Below are 13661 nucleotides of genomic sequence, written 5' to 3'. Positions count from 1 at the left end.
TCTAAACCTCCTTTTTTGTAAGAACTATCTCTCCACATGTTGGTATCAAAATTCAAGATCAGTTTTCATGAGACCTCACAACACCTCCTTGTTCATGCAAAGCTGTTCAGTTCTCAAACTTGTTCTTCCTACAACCCCTAAACCCTGTGCATTGAATTCACTCAATTTTCAACAATATGTTATGGCCAGATTGTTCAAGGATTCTTTTTATCAGTGTAAAGAGAAGTGGATTGTACTAAAAAATATTTGAAAGTATGTGGAGACTTGACTGCAAATATTTGGTGGGTTTCAAGATACAGGTGTTGGAGTTGACTGTAATGAATGTCTGGAATGTTACTGATAGTAAATCTGTAGCTGTGAGAAATGCAAGCTTTGTGGAAACTATTTTATTCCTAGTAGACAGATTTAAATTGGGGAGGAGGGGTGAGGTGATGTCATAAAACTTTGCCTCTGACACTGTTTTTCATATTGAATACAAGAGGCAGTCTTTGCAAATGAATGCTAGGGGATAGAGTTATCTTTTAAGTGCTTATGCCTATTGAGCACTTCCTCACTCGTACAGTGTCTTTTTACTCACTTGTGTAGTTTCACATCTCTGAGCTATTTGCTGCTGGTTTTCAGGTAATGACCTTTTAATTCTTCCTTTGTCTGTTTGCTTCTGTGCTGATGCAGAACTGTCAGCTTGGGGCCCTATACACTGCCTGCAGTTCAGCACATCATCGACATTTTTATAGAAACTGTTGAAATTGTGTGATTCTGCTCACTTCACTTACGTGCTTGGCAGCAGTCCCTTCATGGGTAGAGCTGTTGTTTTTCCTCCCTACTGAATGTTCCAGCTCTTGCAGTGTCAGTTCCTTCACCAGCCATCTGTCTTGCTGGCTCACTCACTATCTTAACAGCTCTCCTTCTCAGACTAGATGTAAGTCCTAGTGAGTATGCCATCAGCTGTTAATTTTTTATTCAGAAGCTTTTAAAACAATTGTTGCTGCACATGAATATCCTACATTTCAATCCTCTCAATCTCATCCATGGCTCTTAATGGCTGCTTTCTTCTGCACCCTCCTTTTTACAGGTTCCTTTGCAAGTTGTTTGTCTATCACTTCACCTTTTTTCCTGAAAATGTTAGAGTAATTTTGTTCAATTTGACAGCTTTTCCCTGAATTCTGTCTGGGGGATTGCATGTCTGAATGCAAGGAAGGCCTAATCCAGTTCTGTTTGTTGTGGCACAGTAACTCTACCCATCACTGCAAGAAGCATCTAAGTAGTTTCAGATATTACACAAGTCAGGTAATAGCTCCTGAGAAGTGTAAGATTGTTACCTTCAGTCAATAAGTTAGATAATAACTTCTCTGTGCTGGTATCAATGTTACAGATAGGATAGATTGTTTTGTAGCTCAGGGGCTGGCATATTGCTAAACAATCTAGCAATCTTTTTGATGAAAAGTTCTATTTGCTTGTAAGCCAGTCAGGTCTGGATGCAAAATTACTTTATGAAGCCCTGAGAGTATAGTTTTCCTTATTATAGTAGCAGTTTGGTTTATTTTTGTACACTATACTTGCTTTATAATCTTCCAATAGCTAAGATTCAGTTAGACAGTGTTGAGAGCTTTATAAACAACTACTTGGGTTTAGTGCAATTTTCAGTTGTAGAAATGAACCACACAGATAATAATTTAAATAGAGACATAGCAGCTTTTCTTCATTTTAATTTATATTGGTAATCCTTTCTCAGACCTTCTGCTCCTTTCCTGGACAAACTCAAATATTGTTTATTGCTAGTGCCAATTAGTCAGCCAAGCATCTGCAGCTGGCAGCTGTCCACAATGAAGAAGCCCCAGAAGATTAAAACTCCCAGTTGATTTGCATGTTAGATGTCATTGTTTGTAATCTTCTGGATTTCTTCCACACTTAATGTTTCTTAATGATAAAGAAATCTGAGTGTGCTTACAGTAGTAACTGATAATTAGTGAGATGGATTTCATTTCCCCACTGTACTTATGACCTCCAGGATAAATTTAGACCTGTCATTTAATGCCTTTCATGAGGGGCTGTCCATCTGAGGAAGGTTTGCATCCAAACTGAACATTGCCACTGAAGCAGGTCTTCTCACAGTGTGATGCTCTTATGCTGGTAGAAGTGTGTTCATAATGCATTCATCCCTTCTGGGCTAGAAACTTGAAGCTGTATTACTACACTGGTAACAGAATTTATGCCAGTGGAATAAGTCATTCCAGTGGTACAGAAAAGTTTTACTAAGTTACACAGTGTTTTTCTGCCATTGCTCAGGCCTTTTTTTCCTTTGTGCACAGAAAGTGAAAACATTCAAGACAGCAGCATACGACAGTGAGAGTAAATTAATTTCTTTTCTGGCTTTGTCCCAGGCAAATCAACTCCCTAACTCCAGAATGTGATTTCCAGTAGGAAGGTGACAGCAGAGATTGTCTCCAAAACCCTATTAAGTGAAGTACTCAGGTGTGATCATGCCAAGTCATATGATTAAATATAACCAGCAGAGGCAAAGAAATTTGCAACTGTCCAGAAATCTCCAACAGTGAACTGGTTACTAATATACTTTTTCTCTCATTATGTGAAGCTACAGATGTCTTATGCTAAGAAGAGCAAGTATCCAAATCCAAGGAAGCTGCAGAGGAAACTGGTGAGCTACAACTTATCTTCCCTTCTTGTCATGAGGGTGTGCTCTGTAGTCTGGGTTCAAGCCAAGCATTACCCCATGAACATTAAGAAATGTCATTGTTGGTAGGTGAACACACCACCTGTGATAATTTACTCTGCTTGAAATAACTTGTAAACTGGTTTCAGAAGAATAAAACTATTCACCAGAATGTGATTGGAAGGGTATTTTAAGAGCAAACAAAATCTACTTACGTGCTAGGCTAGAAGGAGCTAGCTACTACTTAGCATGCTATTAACCAAAAGGAATCTCAATTAATTCCCTCTTAAAAAAAAAAAAAAGTTAGGCCTCATAAGATTTCAAGATTTCATGCTTTAAATAATCTGAGTTACCAAAGAGAATTCCTCACACACCAGCTGGAATTCCCACCAATATAGTTGAGGAAGTGTGAAGTGAATAAAAACTCAATTTTTATATTAGACTAATAAAATCTTTCCATCATGGCTTTAGTTTCATCATAGTTTTTACATTGTATTATAGTTAAATAGATTTACATTTTATCAAAACTATGCAAGCAAGTCACACCCAGTTGGCCAGAAATGCTCATTGCAACATCCTAAAGTAATAGGAACATCACTGTGTAGAGTTTACCATTCTTTTTCATACTTTTTAAAACAGGGCATGGCATGCTGTTCCATTCACCTATCATGTGTTCAGTAAGAAGCTTAATTAAGTGACTTTACATATTCTGTAAAAACAGCTGTGGCACAGATCTAAAGACTCTATAGGTAAATTCTGAATGGAGAAAGCTGGAGCTGGGCCTTGCAGTGTTATCAGAAGTAGCTCTTCAGAGGCAGATTATGAAATTAGAGCTGTAATCTCTGCCTGACATAGAGTTAATATGAAGCCATTCCAGGACTGAAGCTGTTTACTGGTTCTTCCATCTGTCAGGATTTTCCTGGCTTCTGTGGGAAGGAAATACATTTGTGTGAAACTGAGATTGCATGGGGGAAAACTTTCTTTGTGGCTGTGTTAGGGAGCCCTTTTGAAGAATTGTAGGTAGCTGCTGGCACACCAGCAGGTGAAGGAGTGAATGGGCATAATGGATGTGTTTATTTACAGTAACTAAACAAACCAAAATTTCCTTTTCCTCCTCTTAGGTGTGACATTTGAAACTTGTTTGTGCAAGAAAAACAGTATGAGAAGTAATAGTTAAAAGCATTAAGTCATGAGGAGAATGACACACTGACATTGGGGGATTTTTTTCTTTTGTTCTTTCTTTTAGGACTTGGCTTAGCTGACTAAAGTTTAATGTGTAAAATCTGCAAGGTTAATGTATAAGCTAGACTCGAAGGACCTTGCCATTGGGAAATAATGAAAGCAAGCATTGTATCAGCTGGCTGAGATGAACATCACATATTTGCTGTAAATTACTTGTGAAGGCTGCCTTGGAAAGTCCAAAGAGTCAAAATTAGAAAGAGCACTTACTTTGTGCTGACCTAGTGGTCTGGTAGGGTAGGGTTCTGTGTCTATACATTGATTCTTCTGTGTTCCATAGCCTTTTCTTGCAGGACTATTGCAATTAGCTATGTGCAGCAGCAGTGTGTGTGCTATGCATCACAGAAACTTTCAACAAATGTGTCTGTGTTCAATAAAGATTTAGCTGTGCCTGTACTTTTTCACCTTATGTCCACAGGCTACATTATGCTTGGCTTTGGAAGACATAAAGAAGAGGATATTGGGCTACAGCTGAGGTTCTAAGAAATTTTCAGGAAACTGTTTTTTAAAAAGTTGCAAATACCTTCTTCTGTCACTCATGTTATCTGAAAGCTAATAGTTTAATATGAAAGGTGAAATGGCAAGTGAATTGCCATTCAGGCCTTCTCACAGTGAATAAAAATCCTTTTATATCCAAGGTATTCCCATATGTTTAAAGCAACATACACTGGAATTAGGTTTGCCAGGCTGTGGTAGCCAACTTCCTGTGCTTCATTTCCATTGTACATTGTCCTTTCAAAGGAATGTTTATCATATAGCTGATACCCTGGCAGTAAACAGAGTAATTTACATAATTGCACCTTATCAGGACTGGATTCTTTCAGGAATTTTTCCAGCTTTGCTGTGGGAGTAAGGAAAGTTTCCCCAGGACTAGAATCAATGAAGGGCTGGTTTTACACTACAGAGTCTCTTTACTTGCTCTGTCTTGCCATGCTTGCAGAGTAACAACAGCTTAAAGCTCTATCATGAGAAAGGGGTTGGTTGTGTGTGCATCCCCTGGGACTAGCAAGGATCCCCATCTCCAGCCTGTTGCCAGCAGTGTCTGTATCCACCTGCACAGGAATTCATATTGTCAGGGTCTCTTCTTCCCTCTCTTTCTCTCTCAAAGAGGCACTAAGGAATTCCAAGAGGGGTTTTATCCTTCTTTGCTCTCACTCATGGCAACAAGAGAACACCAACTGCTCTCTATCCTCTGACTAGATCTACTAACACATACTAGTTCACAAAGAAATAATAAACTTAACAAGATTCTTATCTTTCTTCATTTTTCGCTGCCAGTTCCTTAGCTTAGATAAGAGACTCCTATCCATGCAGGGTTTTCTAGACTCTCCCTGTCTTTTCTTTCTGCAGGCAGGGTCATCCATGGAGTTCAGCTTCGAGCTCAGTGAAGGACTGCTAGAGGAAAAGCTATAAATCTCTGATCTCTCATCTGTATGGCAGTGCTGATTCCACAGAATTAACTGTGATGAAGGAGTCAGGAACTGAGTATTTTTTCTTCTAGTCTGTGATATTTGAAGTGTTTCAGGGCACACTTATAATTCTGATGTATTTTCACTTGTCATTTCTCACTGAGACAGAATTTCTCATTGTTTTCAATGACAGGCAGTTAGGCTTAGCTATATGGGAAGGATGGAGTAGCCTGCACAGAAAACTACAGCCCCTCAACAGATAGCTGCTTACATTCCTTAGATATTATCTCTTCCCAGAAAGGGTTAAACTCCACTTTTTCTCCAGACAGTAATTTCTTAGTAAAGTAGGAAAACAAAGTTTCACAGCTTGCTGATCATGAATTTTCCTGCTAGCCTATTTGCAATGCAGTTACCCAAAAGAAATCTATGGAATTTTACCCCTTTTTCCAACATGGCTGTACCAATGTTTGGAGTAAGCGAAAGGAATAAAATGACCACTTAACTCTTCTTTTGGCAGAGAAAAGACTGAAGCAAGACATCCTGCTTAAAAGTGAAAAACTTCTACTGTGCTTGAAGCACAGTATAGGTGGGAAAGAGCTAAAAAAAAATCACCAAAACCCTGTTCTTAAAGCAAAACTGTTAATCAATGTTAACTCATTTAGAAATAGTCAAGAGGGACAGATGGAATCCAGTTATTATCTCTCTTTTGCTTGAGTGAGTTTTAAAATATATTGAAGCTTGTGTACTTTTGAGTGGCAGATATGGCTTGTCACTTTAAAGGGTATTTTTGCTATTGTTAATACTGAAATAGATTGAGGAACAGCAGTTAACAGAAGTCTTAAGTACCTCAGAGAAAATACTTGCCTTACATTTATTACCTCAGCTTTCAGATTTAAGCAGCTATATGTGGTTAAACTTTGCAATTATGTAACACTAATAGAATGCCGTTCAAGTTGATGCCTTTTAGAAGACAAGGGAGTGGGGGTGGGGGTGTGATTGTACAGTAAACCCACGTTAAACTTTTTTCCTTAACAGTACTCCTTGAGACAGCAATCAGCTACCCAGAACAGAGCCCAGAACATGCTCTCTGCAGTTTGCTCTGAACTCACAGTGCATCTGGTGGGTTTTTTCCCTATAAGACAGTGATATAAGTCTAAGCATTGATGTAATTCATTTTTAAATCAGAATTTCTCAGCCTATGTTGTTTAACTGTAACCTGTTCCCTGGTAACATATTTCTAGAGTAAACATCCTCTTATTATATGAAGAATATGCATTTTTAATTATCTCAAAACTGAACTGTTAAATCTTGTTTTTATTCTGTAGTTGAGCTGTGTCATAGGTCACACACTACTTTCCAAAGTGCAAGTTTCAACAGATGCTGTGTGAATCATGTTAACAAAGGGCATCTTTAAAAATAATTTCCCATACTTTTAGGATACCAGTTTTTCTGCTTTGTGTTAGCTATGCTGAAGTTTTAATGCACTTCCAAAGCAAAAATAGCAAACCATGTCACCAGAGCAACTCTCTACTGAAAATGTAGCAAGAATAATCCTTTTATGCTGGCACAAAGATAAGTGGACAGGCAGAGGATAAACTTCTTGTGAGTGGAATATTGGTTGTATATAGATTACTCTTCTCTTATAATTTTTGAGACATCTTGGTTCCAAATTTGAAGAAGACTGTATAACCATCTTAAATGGAAACTAATGGAAATTCCGTTTGTTTCAGAAATTTTCAATAATTTGGTCCTGTGTGTCTCGTGGAATACCTCATGTGTCTGTATTTGCAAATTTTGTCAAGTTGCATTTTTGAGGACAAGTAGCAAGAGATCTAAAAAAACCCAAGTGTAATTTTTTGATAGCTGACACAGCCTCAGACACATCTCAAAAAAAGCCAAGAAAGAAATCTGAAAAACAACAGAACAAATTGTTTTGTGCAGTTCTTGCAAACAGGTGCTAGTCCAGGCCTATCACCTCTGCTCTGTAAAATAGCAGGTGAGTGAAGAATGCAAACTATCAAGTATTAGGCCAGAGAGAATAATCATCCCTGACAGAGAAGCAGGCATTCTGCCCAGGCACTTACTCCCACTGAGGAGACTGGGGTCAGCTCACACTGAGCTGTTCTTTAAATATGCTTGTTAAACCTCAAACTTGCAGCACAAGATCCAAGACTGAGAGATTTCTCAGTCTCCCTCACATTCACTGAAATTTTCTATAATGATGAAATTGCTTGCTCCTGCTTTAACTCAAGAGGATGTTTGCTGGTCACCTCTTTAAGGTGTGACAGCATTCTACCTCCTCTTAGAGTAAAAGTGGAGTGGCTGACAGTAGAGCCCTCAAAGGGCTCAGTATGTGCATGACCAAGTCAGGAATCACCAAAATCTGGTGACTTCCCAGTGGATAAGTACAACTGTATGTGCAGGGCTTGCCCTCTGTCCCGTAGTTTTTCTCTTCTTGTGCCCATCCCAAGCTGAGAAACAAAGCTGAGTAGAACTTACACAAGGAGGAAAACCTTGTATTCATTGTGATCTACATAAATACTGTCTCCAAACTGCCCATTTCTCAGAAACTACTTGTTCAAGACAAAATAAAATGGAAGTGAATATTTCTGCAAATCTTGTCAGCATTGTGCTGTCAGCTCAAATTATGGATTGTCCCTTTTACAACAATGTCACAATTCAATGACAGTCTAACATTTTCCCAGATTTTAGAGTGGCTTTGACCTATGAGACATGAAAGTACATGATTATAGCAATATGCCTGGAGTGCAGCTACAATTTTCTTCTGTTAGGGAGTGTTGTGGAGAACTTAAAACTAATGCTTAAACATTACAGTCATATACTTAGAAGCTATACCTTCAAAAATCACTGAAAACATTACTTGATACTTGAAGCAAGTCACTGGGATTGCTCCTTTTTAGTTAGCAGGCCCTTTCTTCTAAAATTAAGCAGTACATAATTGCTTATTGCAGTGTGCATTTAAATGCCTTTTTTAAAGAGTAGACTTGGGAGTATCATATAACAATTTACAGGCATTTATGGGGGTAAGTAAAATCTAGTTATGTTTAACGCTAAGAATTGCTAGAATTCAAGTAGAAAATTGGCACTACACAATACATGCAATTATTTTTTGGTTTTTAGAATTGTAGAAAATACATAAGCCATCTCAGCCATACCTAGGGGCCAATATTAAAAAGATATTTTGGTAATACAGAGTACTTTGATTCTCCATACCATATAAAGGTATGTGTCCTGTCATTCTCCCTCATACAGACAGCAGTTAAAAAGTCTCTGCTTTTCTATAGCACATGTTGATTATTAACTATATCATTTTTGTACAGATTGTATAATTTTTTTTTAATCTTTAAAAACCCTTACCCTTAATGTGTTGCTGTGTAGTGCGATCATAACCGTGGCTCTGACATTAAAATATATCCAGGTCAGGTTTCTGGGCAAGTCTTTTTGAAAAATAGACTTTTACTGAAGTGTAATGGAAAGATTTCCATGACTTCAGCAGTCTCCTTTGGAAGTTAAAATAAACATTTCCACAAAGAAATTGCAACTTGAGATTTAATTTACTGTGCTGAAGGCATGATAACTGGACACAGAAAGTTGCAGTGAATTCTACATCAGTAAAATATTGATTGTTTATTGCCCAAGCTGACATACAAGTAATTAGCAGAAATATTCTATTTGCAATAGCCTTTAGCATAAACAATGTTGGGAAACACGAGTCCTTTTTAATACATTTTGGGAAGCCCAGATTTTTGGCTCTGTTAAAAGCATGCTGCAGTGGCTTCATTAGGACAAAGCAGCTTTTTCTTTGTCCTAACTGACCAGGTAGAAATAAGAATGTGGCAGCAAGCACAGAGTCTTGGTTTATGAATTATGGCAATGTAGGGGTGTGGTCAGAGCATGCTGCTTAGCTTTTCTCATATTTTAGTGGCTTCTTGAGGGCTCTTGCAGGCAGCAGCAAACTGCAAACATAGAGCTGAACCATCTACAACATCCTTCTGTTATAAAGCCTCTTATTCCTACCCAAAAATGAGAACCTATGTTAAGGTTTAACAGTGTCCTTTTAAATGAGAAGCAAACTGCTACAGTGAGATATTCAGACTGGGTTAGGCAGAGTATGCTGTGGTTACCATCACTAAACAGAGCTGAATCTGTTAAGATCAAAATGGTTGACTTGTCACTCTATAGTAATTGTTCCCTGTGGAAAAAATTCAATAGCATCGCTTAAATCACACATAGTGATCACGTGCTCTGAGGCTTCGATGGTTCTTACACTGAAAGGCAGAGGTGGGGAGGAGCTGTGTCAGGAAATCTAATTCTGCTGGTGTGAAGGGAAGCTTGCCTTGCACACAGTCATGTGTGCTTTACTGTAAAATTAAAAATCAATCACAAATTGATTTTTAATTTTACAGTAAAGCACTATTTTAATTATTAACTCAATTGATCCCTAAAAGGCTACTGTTAAAAGCCAGATGTTATGCCCCTGCATTTCCAAGGTGCATATTGGAAGGAGAGCTTTTGGATGTGAGATGACTGTCAGACTGCATTCAATCTATTCAACTTCTTTTTATTATAGTAAAGTAGAAAATCTGTTAATCTGCAGCTTCTATAAGACAAATTGAATGCACACTATCTGAGAAATTAATTACATACCTGAACCATAATAATTAGTACCAAAAAAAAAAAAAAAAAAGAAAGCCAAGTCAATGAAAATAATGAAAATGAGAAGGACTATGTTTCTGTCCAGACTGGAGAATCTTTAATATCTTTAATATTATAGGAATTTATGTGAGTCTCACGATTTTGCCTTTTAACACTTACCTTACTGCTGCCTGCAATTTTTTTTCTGTCTCTTTTCTTCTGACATTGATACAGTAACATAGGGAGAGGAGATACTTAATACACAAAGAAATTCTAGATACAGGGCAGAAGTAAGTTCAAACAAAATGCTAAAGAGTATCCTTATTAGATTGCATTTGATTTTCTAAAGGAAGCAATTTTTTAATCTTAGTTTGGTTCTTCAGTTTCTTTTGAAAATCAGCACAGAAACTGTACAAGTTCCTGCTCTGACTCCATGCAGTCTCCTGGGTTAAACTTTTCTCACCATCTACACCTGAGAAAAGTGCTGAGTTTCTGTTTTGCCAGGCTTCCCCTTCCCCTGGCACGCTCAGAAGGGTAAGTTAACCTGTCTTACCCATAACACAAAAAGGGTGCAGCTGCATCCTACTCAATTTAGGGTGAAACAGTCTTTTGATAGCTCAGGAATACTCACTGATCCTGTGACAGAAGGTGCTACACATACAAGCACTGAAGAACACTTGCTGCTTGATTATGCATGGTTAATACGCTTGCTCAATTCCCTATTCATCAGCCAGCACTGAGAGGAAGCCTGAAGCATCAGGCATAACAGCACAATGCTTGGCTCTAAATGACTTCATGTAGGGTGCAACTTGCCATTTGGCCTTAAATACAGCGGATTTTTTTCCTCTCTTCTTCTGACACCTTGTCACAGAAACACTGTGGCTGCCACTCTGACCTTCTGCTGCTTGTCCTAGCTCTTCAGTGGGGCTGGTAATCCACATGAAAAGAAGTAAGAAATCATTGCAGTGCAAAATCTATACAAGCATTACAGTTGAGGAGGGTACTTAAGGAAACCATTTTGCAGGCTTGACTATAGCACTATCTTACCTGTATGACAAACACATCTTTTCCCCGGCTGAACCATGAGAATAACAATGTGATTCCATGATTCCATCAATATACGTAGGGGTATTTTCCCCCTACATCTAAGTAAGTACAGATATTTGCAGTTAAGCAGCCATCCCGCTCTTCCCTTCCCCACTCCCCGGAAACTAAAATAGCGAAACTACTCAGAAGGCATCTGGACCGCACCGCTTTGTTCCCCGCGGTCCGCCTCGCGGAGCTCGCTCCCTGCACACAACTCGTGCCTCCGGCAGCCTCCGGCTCTCGGCTCGGCAAGAGCCCCCCGAGCCGGCAGCTCCGAGCGGAGGGCGGGCGGAGATGCAATGCGGATGGGGCGGGGAGGGAAAAGCTTTACCTGCCGCCTTCCCCCGCGGAGCCAGGGGCGCCTGGAGCTGCTGCATCCACGCCGGGGCGCGGCGGGCGGGCGAGCGCTCAGAACGCCTGGCGGAGGCGGCTGAGCGCCGGGGCCATGGCCGCGCCGGGGAGCGGTGAGAAGGGAGCGCCGCCGGAGCCTCCGTAAGCCGCGGGGAGACTCAGCACCTGGGCGCTGAACAGCTCCACGGAGCGCCACGGGCGGGGCCGGCGCCGCGCTCCCGCCCCTGGGCGCGGGGGGGCCGCGCTCCGCCCGCCGCCCGCCGCGCTGCGGCCGCCCCGCCCCGCCCCGCTGCGCTCCGCGGGGCCCCGGCCCGGGCGGCGCCCGAGCGGAACGGGCGGCGGTGACCACGCTTCCCAGCCGCCCCGCGGAGAGGAGGCGGCTTCGCTCCGGGGACAGCCGGGAGGTGTAGTCCTGGCTTGCGGAGCGCCGAGAGCGCCGGCTCGCTCGGGCGGTGCCGGGGGCCGCAGCGCCGCTGCCCGGGCGGGAGCCCCCCGGGAGAACGCCTGGACTGGAGCCGCCGCCCCCCGAGCGGCGAGCTCCGCCCGCCCGGAGCCCGCGGCTGCCCCGCGCCGGGGTGTTGGCGCTGCGGCGCTGCGCTTTGTGGGGGGGACTTTCCAAAATGTTTGATTCTGCCCTTTTTTGGGTTTTTTTGGTGGGGGCAGAAAAAACTTCTTTTTAGTACAGGAAAGCACAAAATCTGCTACTCTGCAGCCTATATGAGACAAATTGAATGTATGCTATCTTGAAAATAAATTACATATCTGAACCTTAAGCATAAGTTAAAAAAAAATAATAAAAGCCAAGTTGCTGAATATAAGAAGTACAATCTTTCTGTTCAGACTGGAGAAGCTCTAATAACATCAGAACTGCTGGAAGTGGAAGTCACATGAACTTGATTTTAAACTTGCTTTACTGCTCCCAGCTATTGTCTTTCTGGCTCTTCTTCTGGTTTAATATGGGGGGAATTTCCATAACGTTTGACTGTCCATTTTTGTCAGTTTTTTGGGGGCAGAAAAAGAAGTGATAGTATAGTTCTTATGGTCTTTGAGAGAGTCCTGAAAGCTGTACTGCCTCCCTTCCTCCCACCAAGATTCAGAAGATAGAAGATACATATTGTATGTTGTATGATACATGTGTAGCTGTTCAGAGCAGCTAACAGTGTCTCTCATCAAAAGCAAAACACTGCAGAAAATATAGCAAAAAAGCCTGTAATCCAATTGCAGATGGTTTTTAGAAAGCTATCTCTGATATCTCTGTTTATACAGGGTTTTTCATGTAGTTATGAAGAATTTTCTGAAGCAGGATGTGTCACTAGTTAATTTACAAATGAAATGGTACAGTACTTCCAAGCATTTTCTATTTACTTGGACATCAAAAGAAAAATCATTATTTAGTGTAGTTTTAAATTAGAAGTTCATTTATTCCTTTGCTAATGACTACAATAGAAGAATCTTTCAAGTATTATTTTAAAAAAATAGTTAACAAGTAAATTTAGATATTTGGGCTCCCACCTCACCCTGAATAATGTGGCGCTGAAAGATGCTGAAGGCTTGTGTGGAGGATCCAGTATGCTTGAGCTGCACGAAGGTCCCTGCTTTTGATGCTGTGAAATCCTGTTTTCCAAGCATTGCCCTCATCTAGGAGAAGGTTTTAGCTACTGTACTGCCAGTTTCAAGAAATATGACAGAAATCTGGGGCAGCCAAATAAACTGAGCAATATGTTTTATTTACACTGTCTTTGCAAAACCTTCCTTTGGGTTGTCTTCATTCCTATGTGGTTTTTCCTGAATCAGTGATGTAGGAGTTAGGTTTACTGCTTCTTTTTATTCAATGGGTAGATATTATAACGATTTCTTGCCCACTTCTGGATGCTTTTTTGGGCAGTTCTTAAATGTAGTAGGTTTCCCAGACAGCAACTGGATCACACAGTCACACCCTACTGAGCAAGGTCTCTTGTGCAGCCATCCTGAAAGGGTGAGAAGTTGACACTGATGTTACATTTTGCACAGTGGTTCATGGATTTAAAGTACTGCCAGATTTGTTGTAATGGATGCCTGATATGATACAACATTCTATGCCACCAGCATGCTAACTTGATCACAGCATAAGTCTTTGGAATATATACAGCTGTTTGATAATTATTCTCATCTTTGCTACATGCTGACTGCTAAATTGCTTCCTGAAGTACCTTCCCCAGTGTTTCCACACGACTCACTCAGCTCAGAATTACTTATGCTGTTCCCTACCT

General features: G+C 40.6%; 1 protein-coding gene across 1 annotated transcript in view; it reads right to left on the bottom strand.

Annotated features, from left to right (window-relative positions):
• Positions 1-11637, bottom strand: part of SMPD3 (sphingomyelin phosphodiesterase 3) — a 104323-nt gene extending 92686 nt beyond the window's left edge. Inside the window, exon 1 of the mRNA XM_054640675.2 lies at positions 11393-11637. The gene's annotated coding sequence lies outside the window, so the exon portion shown is untranslated. The remainder of the gene's footprint in view (positions 1-11392) is intronic.
• Positions 11638-13661: the final 2024 nt, after the last annotated feature.

This window comes from Agelaius phoeniceus, chromosome 12 (assembly GCF_051311805.1).
Source record: "Agelaius phoeniceus isolate bAgePho1 chromosome 12, bAgePho1.hap1, whole genome shotgun sequence".
Lineage (NCBI taxonomy): Eukaryota > Metazoa > Chordata > Aves > Passeriformes > Icteridae > Agelaius > Agelaius phoeniceus.
Note: the sequence above shows the minus strand (reverse complement) of the source record. Positions and strands in the feature narration are given on the sequence as shown.